Source organism: Rhamphochromis sp. 'chilingali' (assembly GCF_963969265.1).
Source record: "Rhamphochromis sp. 'chilingali' genome assembly, chromosome: 4".
Lineage (NCBI taxonomy): Eukaryota > Metazoa > Chordata > Actinopteri > Cichliformes > Cichlidae > Rhamphochromis > Rhamphochromis sp. 'chilingali'.
The window spans coordinates 38,423,022-38,440,638 of record NC_137948.1 but is presented as its reverse complement, the minus strand read 5'-3'; the positions used below and the strand labels follow the sequence as shown (position 1 = coordinate 38,440,638).

At 37.4% G+C, this 17,617-nt stretch overlaps 1 long non-coding RNA gene across 1 annotated transcript; it reads right to left on the bottom strand.

The window, feature by feature from the left end:
- Positions 1-10,084: 10,084 nt before the first annotated feature.
- LOC308395539 lies at positions 10,085-15,919 on the bottom strand. The gene is made up of 6 exons (XR_013971412.1): positions 15,845-15,919; positions 15,554-15,592; positions 15,259-15,378; positions 14,955-15,116; positions 10,970-11,076; positions 10,085-10,236 (listed from the first exon to the last, which is right to left on the bottom strand). It is a non-coding gene; the product is annotated as an uncharacterized lncRNA (long non-coding RNA).
- Positions 15,920-17,617: the final 1,698 nt, after the last annotated feature.

The following is a 17,617-nucleotide window of genomic DNA, read 5'->3' as shown; positions in this document are numbered from 1 at the left end:
GTTTTCATTATGTGAATAATTTTAAAATCTTAGCTCAAACGGCTGCAAAACCTGTTCTGTTTGCCCAGCACGGGGATATTGAGTTCTATAAGATAAAGCCATAAACATGTTTGTCTGAGTCTTCTATCAAAAGTTACAGCTATTTATATGAAGTTGTACAAAAACGCTTTATTTCGCCAAGACAGTGCGTTTCTCACTGTTACATGCATTTGAATGGGAAACTCGCCTGAAACAAAGTATAGGTTTTCATTATGTGAATAATTTTTAAATCTTAGCTCAAACGGCTGCAAAACCTGTTCTGTTTGCCCAGCACGGGGATATTGAGTTCTATAAGATAAAGCCATAAACATGTGTATACGAGTCTTCTATCAAAAGTTACAGCTATTTATATGAAGTTGTACAAAAACGCTTTCTTTCGCCAAGTCAGTGCGTTTCTCACTGTTTCATGCATTTGAATGGGGAACTCAACAAAAAAAAAAGTATAGGTTTTCATTATGTGAATCATTTTAAAATCTTAGCTCAAACGGCTGCAAAACCTGTTTGCCCAGCACGGGGATCTTGAGTTCTATAAGATAAAGCCATAAACATGTTTGTCTGAGTCTTCTATCAAAAGTTACAGCTATTTATATGAAGTTGTTCAAAAACGCTTTATTTCGCCAAGACAATGCGTTTCTCACTGTTACATGCATTTGAATGGGAAACTCGCCTGAAACAAAGTATAGGTTTTCATTATGTGAATAATTTTAAAATCTTAGCTCAAACGGCTGCAAAACCTGTTCTGTTTGCCCAGCACGGGGATATTGAGTTCTATAAGATAAAGCCATAAACATGTTTGTCTGAGTCTTCTATCAAAAGTTACAGCGATTTATATGAAGTTGTTCAAAAACGCTTTATTTCGCCAAGACAATGCGTTTCTCACTGTTACATGCATTTGAATGGGAAACTCGCCTGAAACAAAGTATAGGTTTTCATTATGTGAATCATTTTAAAATCTTAGCTCAAACGGCTGCAAAACCTGTTCTGTTTGCCCAGCACGGGGATATTGAGTTCTATAAGATAAAGCCATAAACATGTTTGTCTGAGTCTTCTATCAAAAGTTACAGCTATTTATATGAAGTTGTTCAAAAACGCTTTATTTCGCCAAGACAATGCGTTTCTCACTGTTACATGCATTTGAATGGGAAACTCGCCTGAAACAAAGTATAGGTTTTCATTATGTGAATAATTTTAAAATCTTAGCTCAAACGGCTGCAAAACCTGTTCTGTTTGCCCAGCACGGGGATATTGAGTTCTATAAGATAAAGCCATAAACATGTTTGTCTGAGTCTTCTATCAAAAGTTACAGCGATTTATATGAAGTTGTTCAAAAACGCTTTATTTCGCCAAGACAATGCGTTTCTCACTGTTACATGCATTTGAATGGGAAACTCGCCTGAAACAAAGTATAGGTTTTCATTATGTGAATCATTTTAAAATCTTAGCTCAAACGGCTGCAAAACCTGTTCTGTTTGCCCAGCACGGGGATATTGAGTTCTATAAGATAAAGCCATAAACATGTTTGTTTGAGTCTTCTATCAAAAGTTACAGCGATTTATATGAAGTTGTTCAAAAACGCTTTATTTCGCCAAGACAATGCGTTTCTCACTGTTACATGCATTTGAATGGGAAACTCGCCTGAAACAAAGTATAGGTTTTCATTATGTGAATAATTTTAAAATCTTAGCTCAAACGGCTGCAAAACCTGTTCTGTTTGCCCAGCACGGGGATATTGAGTTCTATAAGATAAAGCCATAAACATGTTTGTCTGAGTCTTCTATCAAAAGTTACAGCTATTTATATGAAGTTGTACAAAAACGCTTTATTTCGCCAAGACAGTGCGTTTCTCACTGTTACATGCATTTGAATGGGAAACTCGCCTGAAACAAAGTATAGGTTTTCATTATGTGAATAATTTTTAAATCTTAGCTCAAACAGCTGCAAAACCTGTTTGCCCAGCACGGGGATATTGAGTTCTATAAGATAAAGCCATAAACATGTTTGTCTGAGTCTTCTATCAAAAGTTACAGCGATTTATATGAAGTTGTTCAAAAACGCTTTATTTCGCCAAGACAATGCGTTTCTCACTGTTACATGCATTTGAATGGGAAACTCGCCTGAAACAAAGTATAGGTTTTCATTATGTGAATCATTTTAAAATCTTAGCTCAAACGGCTGCAAAACCTGTTCTGTTTGCCCAGCACGGGGATATTGAGTTCTATAAGATAAAGCCATAAACATGGTTGTCTGAGTCTTCTATCAAAAGTTACAGCGATTTATATGAAGTTGTTCAAAAACGCTTTATTTCGCCAAGACAATGCGTTTCTCACTGTTACATGCATTTGAATGGGAAACTCACCCGAGACAAAGTATAGATTTTCATTATGTGAATAATTTTAAAATCTTAGCTCAAACGGCTGCAAATCCTGTTCTGTTTGCCCAGCACGGGGATATTGAGTTCTATAAGATAAAGCCATAAACATGTTTGTCTGAGTCTTCTATCAAAAGTTACAGCTATTTATATGAAGTTGTACAAAAACGCTTTATTTCGCCAAGACAGTGCGTTTCTCACTGTTACATGCATTTGAATGGGAAACTCGCCTGAAACAAAGTATAGGTTTTCATTATGTGAATAATTTTTAAATCTTAGCTCAAACAGCTGCAAAACCTGTTTGCCCAGCACGGGGATATTGAGTTCTATAAGATAAAGCCATAAACATGGTTGTCTGAGTCTTCTATCAAAAGTTACAGCGATTTATATGAAGTTGTTCAAAAACGCTTTATTTCGCCAAGACAATGCGTTTCTCACTGTTACATGCATTTGAATGGGAAACTCGCCTGAAACAAAGTATAGGTTTTCATTATGTGAATAATTTTAAAATCTTAGCTCAAACGGCTGCAAAACCTGTTCTGTTTGCCCAGCACGGGGATATTGAGTTCTATAAGATAAAGCCATAAACATGTTTGTCTGAGTCTTCTATCAAAAGTTACAGCGATTTATATGAAGTTGTTCAAAAACGCTTTATTTCGCCAAGACAATGCGTTTCTCACTGTTACATGCATTTGAATGGGAAACTCGCCTGAAACAAAGTATAGGTTTTCATTATGTGAATCATTTTAAAATCTTAGCTCAAACGGCTGCAAAACCTGTTCTGTTTGCCCAGCACGGGGATATTGAGTTCTATAAGATAAAGCCATAAACATGTTTGTCTGAGTCTTCTATCAAAAGTTACAGCGATTTATATGAAGTTGTTCAAAAACGCTTTATTTCGCCAAGACAATGCGTTTCTCACTGTTACATGCATTTGAATGGGAAACTCACCCGAGACAAAGTATAGATTTTCATTATGTGAATCATTTTAAAATCTTAGCTCAAACGGCTGCAAAACCTGTTCTGTTTGCCCAGCACGGGGATATTGAGTTCTATAAGATAAAGCCATAAACATGTTTGTTTGAGTCTTCTATCAAAAGTTACAGCGATTTATATGAAGTTGTTCAAAAACGCTTTATTTCGCCAAGACAATGCGTTTCTCACTGTTACATGCATTTGAATGGGAAACTCGCCTGAAACAAAGTATAGGTTTTCATTATGTGAATAATTTTAAAATCTTAGCTCAAACGGCTGCAAAACCTGTTCTGTTTGCCCAGCACGGGGATATTGAGTTCTATAAGATAAAGCCATAAACATGTTTGTCTGAGTCTTCTATCAAAAGTTACAGCTATTTATATGAAGTTGTACAAAAACGCTTTATTTCGCCAAGACAGTGCGTTTCTCACTGTTACATGCATTTGAATGGGAAACTCGCCTGAAACAAAGTATAGGTTTTCATTATGTGAATAATTTTTAAATCTTAGCTCAAACAGCTGCAAAACCTGTTTGCCCAGCACGGGGATATTGAGTTCTATAAGATAAAGCCATAAACATGTTTGTCTGAGTCTTCTATCAAAAGTTACAGCGATTTATATGAAGTTGTTCAAAAACGCTTTATTTCGCCAAGACAATGCGTTTCTCACTGTTACATGCATTTGAATGGGAAACTCGCCTGAAACAAAGTATAGGTTTTCATTATGTGAATCATTTTAAAATCTTAGCTCAAACGGCTGCAAAACCTGTTCTGTTTGCCCAGCACGGGGATATTGAGTTCTATAAGATAAAGCCATAAACATGGTTGTCTGAGTCTTCTATCAAAAGTTACAGCGATTTATATGAAGTTGTTCAAAAACGCTTTATTTCGCCAAGACAATGCGTTTCTCACTGTTACATGCATTTGAATGGGAAACTCACCCGAGACAAAGTATAGATTTTCATTATGTGAATAATTTTAAAATCTTAGCTCAAACGGCTGCAAATCCTGTTCTGTTTGCCCAGCACGGGGATATTGAGTTCTATAAGATAAAGCCATAAACATGTTTGTCTGAGTCTTCTATCAAAAGTTACAGCTATTTATATGAAGTTGTACAAAAACGCTTTATTTCGCCAAGACAGTGCGTTTCTCACTGTTACATGCATTTGAATGGGAAACTCGCCTGAAACAAAGTATAGGTTTTCATTATGTGAATAATTTTTAAATCTTAGCTCAAACAGCTGCAAAACCTGTTTGCCCAGCACGGGGATATTGAGTTCTATAAGATAAAGCCATAAACATGGTTGTCTGAGTCTTCTATCAAAAGTTACAGCGATTTATATGAAGTTGTTCAAAAACGCTTTATTTCGCCAAGACAATGCGTTTCTCACTGTTACATGCATTTGAATGGGAAACTCGCCTGAAACAAAGTATAGGTTTTCATTATGTGAATAATTTTAAAATCTTAGCTCAAACGGCTGCAAAACCTGTTCTGTTTGCCCAGCACGGGGATATTGAGTTCTATAAGATAAAGCCATAAACATGTTTGTCTGAGTCTTCTATCAAAAGTTACAGCGATTTATATGAAGTTGTTCAAAAACGCTTTATTTCGCCAAGACAATGCGTTTCTCACTGTTACATGCATTTGAATGGGAAACTCGCCTGAAACAAAGTATAGGTTTTCATTATGTGAATCATTTTAAAATCTTAGCTCAAACGGCTGCAAAACCTGTTCTGTTTGCCCAGCACGGGGATATTGAGTTCTATAAGATAAAGCCATAAACATGTTTGTCTGAGTCTTCTATCAAAAGTTACAGCGATTTATATGAAGTTGTTCAAAAACGCTTTATTTCGCCAAGACAATGCGTTTCTCACTGTTACATGCATTTGAATGGGAAACTCGCCTGAAACAAAGTATAGGTTTTCATTATGTGAATAATTTTAAAATCTTAGCTCAAACGGCTGCAAAACCTGTTCTGTTTGCCCAGCACGGGGATATTGAGTTCTATAAGATAAAGCCATAAACATGTTTGTCTGAGTCTTCTATCAAAAGTTACAGCGATTTATATGAAGTTGTTCAAAAACGCTTTATTTCGCCAAGACAATGCGTTTCTCACTGTTACATGCATTTGAATGGGAAACTCGCCTGAAACAAAGTATAGGTTTTCATTATGTGAATAATTTTAAAATCTTAGCTCAAACGGCTGCAAAACCTGTTTGCCCAGCACGGGGATATTGAGTTCTATAAGATAAAGCCATAAACATGGTTGTCTGAGTCTTCTATCAAAAGTTACAGCGATTTATATGAAGTTGTTCAAAAACGCTTTATTTCGCCAAGACAATGCGTTTCTCACTGTTACATGCATTTGAATGGGAAACTCACCCGAGACAAAGTATAGATTTTCATTATGTGAATCATTTTAAAATCTTAGCTCAAACGGCTGCAAATCCTGTTCTATTTGCCCAGCACGGGGATATTGAGTTCTATAAGATAAAGCCATAAACATGTTTGTCTGAGTCTTCTATCAAAAGTTACAGCTATTTATATGAAGTTGTACAAAAACGCTTTATTTCGCCAAGACAGTGCGTTTCTCACTGTTACATGCATTTGAATGGGAAACTCGCCTGAAACAAAGTATAGGTTTTCATTATGTGAATAATTTTTAAATCTTAGCTCAAACAGCTGCAAAACCTGTTTGCCCAGCACGGGGATATTGAGTTCTATAAGATAAAGCCATAAACATGGTTGTCTGAGTCTTCTATCAAAAGTTACAGCGATTTATATGAAGTTGTTCAAAAACGCTTTATTTCGCCAAGACAATGCGTTTCTCACTGTTACATGCATTTGAATGGGAAACTCGCCTGAAACAAAGTATAGGTTTTCATTATGTGAATAATTTTAAAATCTTAGCTCAAACGGCTGCAAAACCTGTTCTGTTTGCCCAGCACGGGGATATTGAGTTCTATAAGATAAAGCCATAAACATGTTTGTCTGAGTCTTCTATCAAAAGTTACAGCGATTTATATGAAGTTGTTCAAAAACGCTTTATTTCGCCAAGACAATGCGTTTCTCACTGTTACATGCATTTGAATGGGAAACTCGCCTGAAACAAAGTATAGGTTTTCATTATGTGAATAATTTTAAAATCTTAGCTCAAACGGCTGCAAAACCTGTTTGCCCAGCATGGGGATATTGAGTTCTATAAGATAAAGCCATAAACATGGTTGTCTGAGTCTTCTATCAAAAGTTACAGCGATTTATATGAAGTGGTTGAAAATCGCTTTATTTCGCCAAGACAGTGTGTTTCTCACTGTTACATGCATTTGAATGGGAAACTCACCCGAGACAAAGTATAGGTTTTCATTATGTGAATAATTTTAAAATCTTAGCTCAAACGGCTGCAAAACCTGTTCTGTTTGCCCAGCACGGGGATATTGAGTTCTATAAGATAAAGCCATAAACATGTGTATACGAGTCTTCTATCAAAAGTTACAGCTATTTATATGAAGTTGTACAAAACCGCTTTCTTTCGCCAAGTCAGTGCGTTTCTCACTGTTTCATGCATTTGAATGGGGAACTCAACAAAAAAAAAAGTATAGGTTTTCATTATGTGAATCATTTTAAAATCTTAGCTCAAACGGCTGCAAAACCTGTTTGCCCAGCACGGGGATATTGAGTTCTATAAGATAAAGTCATGAATACGTATATCTGAATCTTCTATCAAAAGTTACAGCGATTTATATGAAGTGGTTCAAAAACGCTTTATTTCGCCAAGACAATGCGTTTCTCACTGTTACATGCATTTGAATGGGAAACTCGCCTGAAACAAAGTATAGGTTTTCATTATGTGAATAATTTTAAAATCTTAGCTCAAACGGCTGCAAAACCTGTTTGCCCAGCACGGGGATATTGAGTTCTATAAGATAAAGTCATGAATACGTATATCTGAATCTTCTATCAAAAGTTACAGCTATTTATATGAAGTTGTACAAAAACGCTTTATTTTGTCAAGACAGTGGGTTTTAGAGTCTTCATCATTAAATCTCTGGTTGCTTCATTTTTCTATCCTATATCAGATATTTTAAAGGCTAGCTTAGGTAAAGTTCCATTCTCATGGTGAGGCAAAGTGCTTTATATGTGTGTGTGTGTGTGTGTGTGTGTGTGTGTGTGTGTGTGTGTGTGTGTGTGTGTGTGTGTGTGTGTGTGTGTGTGTGTGTGTGTGTGTCATGAACGGCTATAAAAGGCCTATAATTAAAGAACAAAGCGGGTTTGAGTTCGAGTTGCGGCAGACTGTCACTACTTGTAAATGGAACGCAGCCTTCCTACGGCGGACAGCTAATAACAGGAATCGGACGCGGTCCAGCCAAGTCCACAGCAACCACCATAGCAACCGCCTAGCATGACCTTAAAAACATATTCTGTCTTCATAACTATCAAAATCGTGAAATGATTTGCAAAGTGTGAAAGTGTTACAGCTGCAGAGAGCTATGGCGGTATCTATGGAAGCTGTTTACATAGCTAATAATATACGATGTAACCATGGAGACAGTCAGTCACTTGAGCTAGCGGTGCATGTTTACTACAGTGAATAAGGTGATTGAGTGCACAGCGTCCACACTCTGCAGGGGGTAAAGACATTACTTCAATATTGTTTTATATTGATATATATTAGCCTTCTGTTGACCATCACCTCAGGTTCACCATTACAGTTTCAGATTACAGATGCACACTGTCTAAACACATTCAAAAACTCATGTCTCAGAAATAAGCACAGCTGTTCATGTTTGTCATTAGAGTTTTATTTGTAAGAAAATTATGAACTTCATATTGTGCATTAAATAAAAGAACATTTCACAACTCTGAGTCAACAGAAACAGGTAACAGAAATGTCTCTAATGTGTACAGTGTAGTGTAAGCATTAAAAGATCATAAAGGAAAAACTAACATTTATGTGAAACTAATTGTAATAAAAAATGAGCAGGTGCTTTATAGATTCAAAAGAAAGAATCTGAAAACAACACTTTTTTGGTCTAAGTGATCAAAGTAGAAAACAGAACTGATGTTCAAGAACAAACCGTAGCTGCACTAATATTACACATCTCGATCGTTGTACTGAACAGACATGTTGCTTTTAAAACCACATGCAGTGTGTGACCATGACTGTTCACTGAGACCATGAACGCCACTTCGCTGAAGCATTCTTCTTCTTCTTCTTGCCATTAAATTGGAAGCAGAAGCAGCACGAGCTGATTTGATCTACTGAAAGAAAAAAGCAGAACATCTGAGTTGAAACCAGTCAGCTGAAATCATTAAGACAGGAACAAATTCAATGCAGTGTCTCAAGTGGCTTAGCCTGTTACAACTGTTGATACAAGCTTAATACGGTTAACACACAGTGTCAGGGAGCTCCAGTGTGGGAACTAGTGGCTTTAGGTTTGTAGTCATTTAACTTTCATCCATTCATTCATTTAATTCAGGAGGAAGAAATGCCAGGTTGGTGCAGGCTGGTTACATGCATTTGGTCCCATGCTGTCTTTAATTAAATGACTTGGTTCATTTTATGGCTGGGCTGTATGTGGGGTTATATCATGTTATTTGGGCAGGAGTACCTGTCCCCTGTTAGACTTAGAAAGTTTCTCCATAAGTAGAGTTTCTAACTCTTCTAGCACATCTGTGGCTGACAGCTTTTTGGTGGCTCTTTTTACCCCACACTGGTTGTGAGTGTGTAAATAGCCCCACTAGTTATTTTGGGTTGCAGTTAACTAGGGAGGAAGGGCTGGGTATGCCATGATTAGGTGAATAACAATTATATGTGATACATAAATTTCACAATGCATGCATATATCTCTATCAATTAAACCTGGCCTGAGGGCTGCCATTTTTTACATTCAGTTATTTCTCTTAGAAATGTTGGAACTAAATAATGAATGTGTTACAGTTAAAGTGAAACACTGGTCAGTGTAAATGGCTCATTGGGACACAGAAACCTTTAAATTAAACCTGATATCTAGTGTCAAACAATATCAAAGCTGTAAAAGATGTTTACATTCAGAATTTATAAAACTATGATTGTAAATAAATTCAAACAAGTGAGCTTTTCTCTTTGTGCTGAATATCAACATTGTGGTTTCTTAGACTGTAAGCTTTACTTTAGTGCAACCAGTTGCAGAAGCTGCCACTCCAAATGTCTTTTGATAACAAGAAAAAAATACCTTTTCAGTACACGGCCTGAAGTTCTTCTCCGAAATCTTCTGCAATCGGCTTTGTCTGCTGGTTTGAAGACAATAAACCATAAAAAAGATGATTTAGTCACTTTGTCTGTGTCATGCAGCTCGAATGTGTCGTGTAACGATGTTGAATAGCCGTCGTTATCCCTCTGCTGCGTCAGTAGGATTGTACTGTACAGCATCTCATTGATATGTGAGGAATGCTAATGTAACACGATAACAGACTTACATCATTAAAATATAAAGTGCAGGAGATATTTAGATATTTTTTATATTTATATTACATTTTATAGCTGACGGATTTTACTAAATAGATAGAATTTACTAAATAGCTGGATGAACATGAAAAATATGTCTATAATAACAAATGACCATGAGAGCCAGTAGAATTAATTCAGCTGGACACTCAAAAGACGTCCTTAAATGCTCTTTAAGTGGCAGAACAGATGAACAAACAGTTAATCGCTTACTTGAGATGAAATCTGCTCAGCTACTTTGAAAACAGCTTCTAACTGGTTCCTCCTTTAACAGGATGACTGCTCAGGGGTAAGGCCATCATGCAATCCAGCAACCTTTATGGTTCTGCTTTGATTCACCAGGAACTATTAGGGAAACCTTCCAGCGCCTCCTGTGAAAGACACAGGCATAAACACACAAACATTTATTAACATGTTCCACAGTGTTCCAGTTTGATTTTCTTATCCTGTGGACAACAACGTACATGGATGCAGGTTTATTGTTAACTTTTGTAAGGTTTATTTAATGAACATATCCAGCTGCAGCTCCACTGTGATCCTGAACTGGAGAAGCACTTAAGAAAATGTGTCAATAAATGGACAAACATCAACTTACTATATTTATCCAAACAGACGGGACCAATAATGCTTCGCTGAGTTAGAGACTTTAACAGACTCTTCTATGTAAGAATGTCTCGTGCTGATATACCTGCAAACTTGACAACAAAGGTTTTTCAGACTACATGTAGCTGTCCTCTATGTCAGCTAACACATTTACATTTATGTCACACTTATTTCTGCTTTCCCATTTTATAATTATTACTTACATTTTGATTAGATACCTTGAGTTTGTAAATGATCAGATTACATAATTGGAATACAATGTATCCAATTCAGGGTTGCGGGAGGATGAAGCCTATCCCAGCTGATACAGGACAAAGACAGGCTGCCAGTTTATTGCAGGGCTAATACAATATGTGTAACAGAAAATCCACTTAAATGTTTGATATTTCTTATAATAATCATAATTATGACTATTATTTAAAGGTTTCTTCATAAATACATTTTGATTTTTTATAACCCCTAAAATATAAACCTGAGCTGTTTCAGATTCTGACCTCTGACCTCAGTGACCTGGCTGTGTCCTCACTGCAGCTCCCTCTTGGAAGTACGTCTGCTTCTTGTCTTCCCCCAGTGTTGACCGCCTGATATCAAGATATCACGTACTGTAACTGAGGAACAAAAAAGGACAAACACTTGCCTTCATTTAAAAGTACATTCATACAGAGATAATCTATGGAAACACACTAGTTCACAGTTTGGGAGGAACCAGTTCCTGTGAAACATTTCTGTATATGAACATCATGTGGAGAATGAATGAAATGAGTTCTTCAGGTGACTCAGCAGTCCCACACTGACAAATGAAATCTAGTTAAACTATTAAGCATATTTGCTCTTCTGAAATCTGTGTTAAACAACAACAAACATAAATTAGTAACAAAAACTACAGCTGAGTATAGGCTTTACAAACCACCAGCAGCCATAATGCTAAATTTTAATCTTCAAATGTTTCTGAGCTGTCTTCAACCTGCTTTTAGCACATTAAAGTCTCAATAAATAAAGTCAATGCAGACTCAATCCTAAATGTTCAGCACACAGAGACACAGAGGTACTGTTTAAAGTTTAGTGTTAACTTGAGTCACTGATCATTCACAGTATTACAGAGTCTGGCAGTCTTTGCATGATGTCCACGTCACTGTAAGTTTCTAGCTGACTCTCAGGTGTGCCAGCAGGAAAGAGTAATAATAACCTGCATCCTGAGGTTTGTCATGCAGGATTAAAGGAGCCAAGCTTTGTTCACACAGCTAGGATTGTATTTTACACTGACCGTGGGTCAGTATCAACTTCAAGAAGACAGCTGTAACTGTTGATAGAATAATCACACACACATATTTATGGCTTTGCCTTATAGAATTCAGCATCTCAGTGCTCAGGAAATAGGTTTTGCAGCTGTTTGAGCTAAGATTTTCAAGTTATTCACAAATTAAAACCTATACTTTGTGTCGGGCAAGAACTAAATTCAAATGCATGTAACAGTGAGAAACGCACTGTCTTGGCGAAGTAAAGCGTTTCTCATCAACTTCATAGAGCTTGCTGTAACTTTTGATAGAAGACTCAGACAAACATATTCATGGCTTTATCTTATAGACTTCAATATCCCCCCAATGTGTGTGTGAGTCTTCTCTCAAAATTTACAGCTGTCTTTATGAAGTTTATGGAAAAACGCTTTATTTCACCACGTTAGTGCGTTTCTCGCTATTACATGCATTTGAATGGAGTTCTCGCCCGACACAAAGTATAGGTTTTCAATTTGTGAATAACTTGAAAATCTTAGCTCAAACAGCTGCAAAACCTATTTCCTCAGCACGGAGATGCTGAATTCTATAAGGCAAAGCCATAAATATGTGTGTGTGTGAGTCCTCTATCAAAAGTTACAGCTGTCTTCATGAAGTTGATACTGACCCAGGGTCAGTGTAAAATACAAGTTATTCACATAATGAAAACTTATACTTTGTTTCGTGCAAGAACTCCATTCAAATGCATGTAATAGTCAGAAACGCACTGTCTCGGCGAAATGAAGCCTTTTTGTACAACTTCATGAAGTTAGCTGTAACTTTTGATAAAAGGCTCAAAGCAGAGGGATAACGACGGCTATTCAACATCGTTACACGACACATTCGAGCTGCATGACGCAGACAAAGTGACTAAATCATCTTTTTTGTGGTTTATTGTCTTCAAACCAGCAGACAAAGCCGATTGCAGAAGATGTCGGAGAAGAACTTCAGGCCGTGTACTGAAAAGGTATTTTTCTCTTGTTATCAAAAGACATTTGGAGTGGCAGCTTCTGCAACTGGTTGCACTAAAGTAAAGCTTACAGTCTAAGAAACCACAGTGTTGATATTCAGCACAAAGAGAAAAGCTCACTTGTTTGAATTTATTTACAATCATAGTTTTATAAATTCTGAATGTAAACATCTTTTACAGCTTTGATATTGTTTGACACTAGATATCAGGTTTAATTTAAAGGTTTCTGTGTCCCAATGAGCCATTTACACTGACCAGTGTTTCACTTTAACTGTAACACATTCATTATTTAGTTCCAACATTTCTAAGAGAAATAACTGAATGTAAAAAATGGCAGCCCTCAGGCCAGGTTTAATTGATAGAGATATATGCATGCATTGTGAAATTTATGTATCACATATAATTGTTATTCACCTAATCATGGCATACCCAGCCCTTCCTCCCTAGTTAACTGCAACCCAAAATAACTAGTGGGGCTATTTACACACTCACAACCAGTGTGGGGTAAAAAGAGCCACCAAAAAGCTGTCAGCCACAGATGTGCTAGAAGAGTTAGAAACTCTACTTATGGAGAAACTTTCTAAGTCTAACAGGGGACAGGTACTCCTGCCCAAATAACATGATATAACCCCACATACAGCCCAGCCATAAAATGAACCAAGTCATTTAATTAAAGACAGCATGGGACCAAATGCATGTAACCAGCCTGCACCAACCTGGCATTTCTTCCTCCTGAATTAAATGAATGAATGGATGAAAGTTAAATGACTACAAACCTAAAGCCACTAGTTCCCACACTGGAGCTCCCTGACACTGTGTGTTAACCGTATTTAGCTTGTATCAACAGTTGTAACAGGCTAAGCCACTTGAGACACTGCATTGAATTTGTTCCTGTCTTAATGATTTCAGCTGACTGGTTTCAACTCAGATGTTCTGCTTTTTCCTTTCAGTAGATCAAATCAGCTCGTGCTGCTTCTGCTTCCAATTTAATGGCAAGAAGAAGAAGAAGAATGCTTCAGCGAAGTGGCGTTCATGGTCTCAGTGAACAGTCATGGTCACACACTGCATGTGGTTTTAAAAGCAAGATGTCTGTTCAGTACAACGATCGAGATGTGTAATATTAGTGCAGCTACGGTTTGTTCTTGAACATCAGTTCTGTTTTCTACTTTGATCACTTAGACCAAAAAAGTGTTGTTTTCAGATTCTTTCTTTTAAATCTATAAAGCACCTGCTCATTTTTTATTACAATTAGTTTCACATAAATGTTAGTTTTTCCTTTATGATCTTTTAATGCTTACACTACACTGTACACATTAGAGACATTTCTGTTACCTGTTTCTGTTGACTCAGAGTTGTGAAATGTTCTTTTATTTAATGCACAATATGAAGTTCATAATTTTCTTACAAATAAAACTCTAATGACAAACATGAACAGCTGTGCTTATTTCTGAGACATGAGTTTTTGAATGTGTTTAGACAGTGTGCATCTGTAATCTGAAACTGTAATGGTGAACCTGAGGTGATGGTCAACAGAAGGCTAATATATATCAATATAAAACAATATTGAAGTAATGTCTTTACCCCCTGCAGAGTGTGGACGCTGTGCACTCAATCACCTTATTCACTGTAGTAAACATGCACCGCTAGCTCAAGTGACTGACTGTCTCCATGGTTACATCGTATATTATTAGCTATGCAAACAGCTTCCATAGATACCGCCATAGCTCTCTGCAGCTGTAACACTTTCACACTTTGCAAATCATTTCACGATTTTGATAGTTATGAAGACAGAATATGTTTTTAAGGTCATGCTAGGCGGTTGCTATGGTGGTTGCTGTGGACTTGGCTGGACCGCGTCCGATTCCTGTTATTAGCTGTCCGCCGTAGGAAGGCTGCGTTCCATTTACAAGTAGTGACAGTCTGCCACAACTCGAACTCAAACCCCGCTTTGTTCTTTAATTATAGGCCTTTTATAGCCGTTCATGACACACACACACACATATAAAGCACTTTGCCTCACCATGAGAATGGAACTTTACCTAAGCTAACCTTTAAAATATCTGATATAGGATAGAAAAAATGAAGCAACCAGAGATTTAATGATGAAGACTCTGGGTTCTGTAGTGACCTGAATGACTCTTTGCATACAATTTATTGAAGAGGACTTTAGAATGCACTTTACATTTAGACTGTTGCTGTTTAATTTTTTACATTGTTGCGGTGTTATGTCATGAATAAAGTTCACCTGCTGGGGGTTTGATGGATCAGATCATCATAATCAATGGGTCCTGAGGTGGGCGGGACTGTCTCTGGTGATGTCACCATGAAGGAACAGCATCTGGCACGTGTTGCTGAAACATCCCAGTACACTGGTGTAGTTTCCTCTCCAGCTGTTTGACATTTGACACTTCAACATTAAGGGGAAGAAGAAGAAACAGTGTTAGGTCAGGTGACCACATGGTTTCTAAAGTAACTGACAGGAAGTAACCAGGCCGTTAGAAATGGATGGCATGTGTTTAGAGTTACTGGAGTTGGGTAACTCTACTTACCAAAAGCAGAAGCACACAGATGAAGGATCAGATGCTGAATGTTGCAGGAACATGCTCGTGCGGTGGTCATTCAGTGCTGCTCCGGCAGGTTAGACAGTCCAAGACTGATATACTGCCCATCTGAGAGTTTGAAAACACACATGCAAAGATTTATTTTGTATTACAGTCAAAGTTGGATGTTCATTTTTGTCCTTTAAAAATGTTTGTGTATTTGAAAGCGCTAACATTTAAGGATGACTTGGATCGTCTCCTTTAAAGGGGAGACAAGTGTATCCACTGATCCACGTCACTTTACCTGGATGATGACTCCTCTCCCCCTCACTCAGAAACGCTCCTAATATAACCAAGCAAATAAATAATATTGAAGATTTACTTACATCATTACAAAAACAGGAAAAACATCTCCCTTTGATTCTATTTCTCCATTCCTGCTGAACATCAGGCAACAAATATCTCAATAAATCACAGTAAAATGTAAAGCACATGTTTTCTCTGCTTTGTCTAATCTCTGCAGAGCCTCTGTCAAGAAAAACATATCTGTAAGCATAAAACAAATATACATTTCATAACACGTCACTGGACAAACCTCGGTCAGTTGATTTCCTCTGTGCAGTGCAGACGAACATCAGTCAGCAAGTCAAGGTGGTGAGATGGACTGGTGTCCTTTGTGACTCTGCTGGTTCTTCTGAGGAAATACCACTGTCTCTCCACACCGTCACCATCTGTGAGCACAAACTGCTGCTCTGCTCTGCCAGCATGTAGGAAATCACATATCACACACACAGGGGTGAAGAAACATTAGAACTCAACTTTGGATACTTTAGATCTAAACAGATCAAAGTAGCTCTTAGCTTCAACAATCAGTGAACAGACAAACAATGATACCATACTGATTCTGTATGAATACAATATGGTATTTTCAATACAGGTGTCAAATTAATTTACTAAAACTAATACAGATATATGTATTTTTTTTGATAAATTCGTTTGCTAAATTATAAGAATATATATTTTTTCATTTAACAATTGCAACTGAAAGAAATTAAATATTGAACAAAAATATATTGTCACATTCTGAGCATGCTCAGCATGCTGACAGAATTGAAGTTGCTACAGATTTTAAGAAGTGATAATTATAGGGAAAAAACTTCTCTTTTTCATCCGTTTAATCAAACATTTGATGCCTTAGATGTCTCAGTCCTATAGCATTCTGCAACTACAACTAAGCTGAAGCTTGGATTTGGCTGCAGGTGCCCTGTACATCCTTCTCAACATGTGGGTACCATTTAATCACACTTTTTCCTGAGCTTTGCTTCGTCACAAGACCAAAGGTGGCATCCCGTGTCACGGACATATCATCATCCAGAAGAAACATTTGAAGAAACATCATGGAGAAGAAACATTTACGCGCCTCCCGGTTTTGTTTTCTGATCCTGCAAAAAGACTGAGGACAACAAAGCCCAGAGAACACGAGATACACAACATCCAACATTCAGACTCAACAGCCTCCATAAATGAAGAGCACCAGGTTGGTTCAGTTATAGTAGATGTCATGGAATTTTTTTAATAAAGTCTGCAACACAGAAAGAGCTGTGATCATGCTATTTATTACTGTGCACAGGAGAGCAAACACACATCAAACATCACAGTTCAGTCATGTCAGCTCTGCCACTTCACGTGTCTCGCTATGAAACCTAACGGATCAATGGTTATGCTGTTTTGTGCCCTTGACGTTATCAGCACCTGTAAAGGGAGTTGTTTTCTCAAACTGCTGAAGTAAGTTCATCTAGTTTTAGAAACTTTCATTGAACAGTCTATAACAGTGTCACAACTAAGCATATGCATAAGCACTTAAATGCTTTAAATGAGAATAACATAAAATTTCTATTACAGGAGCTAGAGCCTGTCCCAGTAGTCATAGGTAGAGCACACCTGGACAGGTCACCAGTCTGTCAGAGGACTAACACAGATGCAGCCTGACTCAATCCTAAATGTTCAGCACACAGAGACACAGAGGTACCGTTTAAAGTTTAGTGTTAACTTGAGTCACTGATCATTTGCAGTATTACAGAGTCTGGCAGTCTTTGCATGATGTCCACGTCACTGTAAGTTTCTAGCTGACTCTCAGGTGTGACAGGTGTGCCAGCAGGAAAGAGTAATAATAGCCTGCATCCTGAGGTTTTTCATGCAGGATTAAAGGAGCCAGGCTTTGTTCACACAGCTAGGATTGTATTTTACACTGACCCTGGGTCAGTATAAGTATCATACAGTTTAAACGAAGCACTGAAACTTGCACATATTTATTACAGATGCACTGAAGCTAATCGAGATATTTGCTGTCAGTCTGTGGCTGCGATTA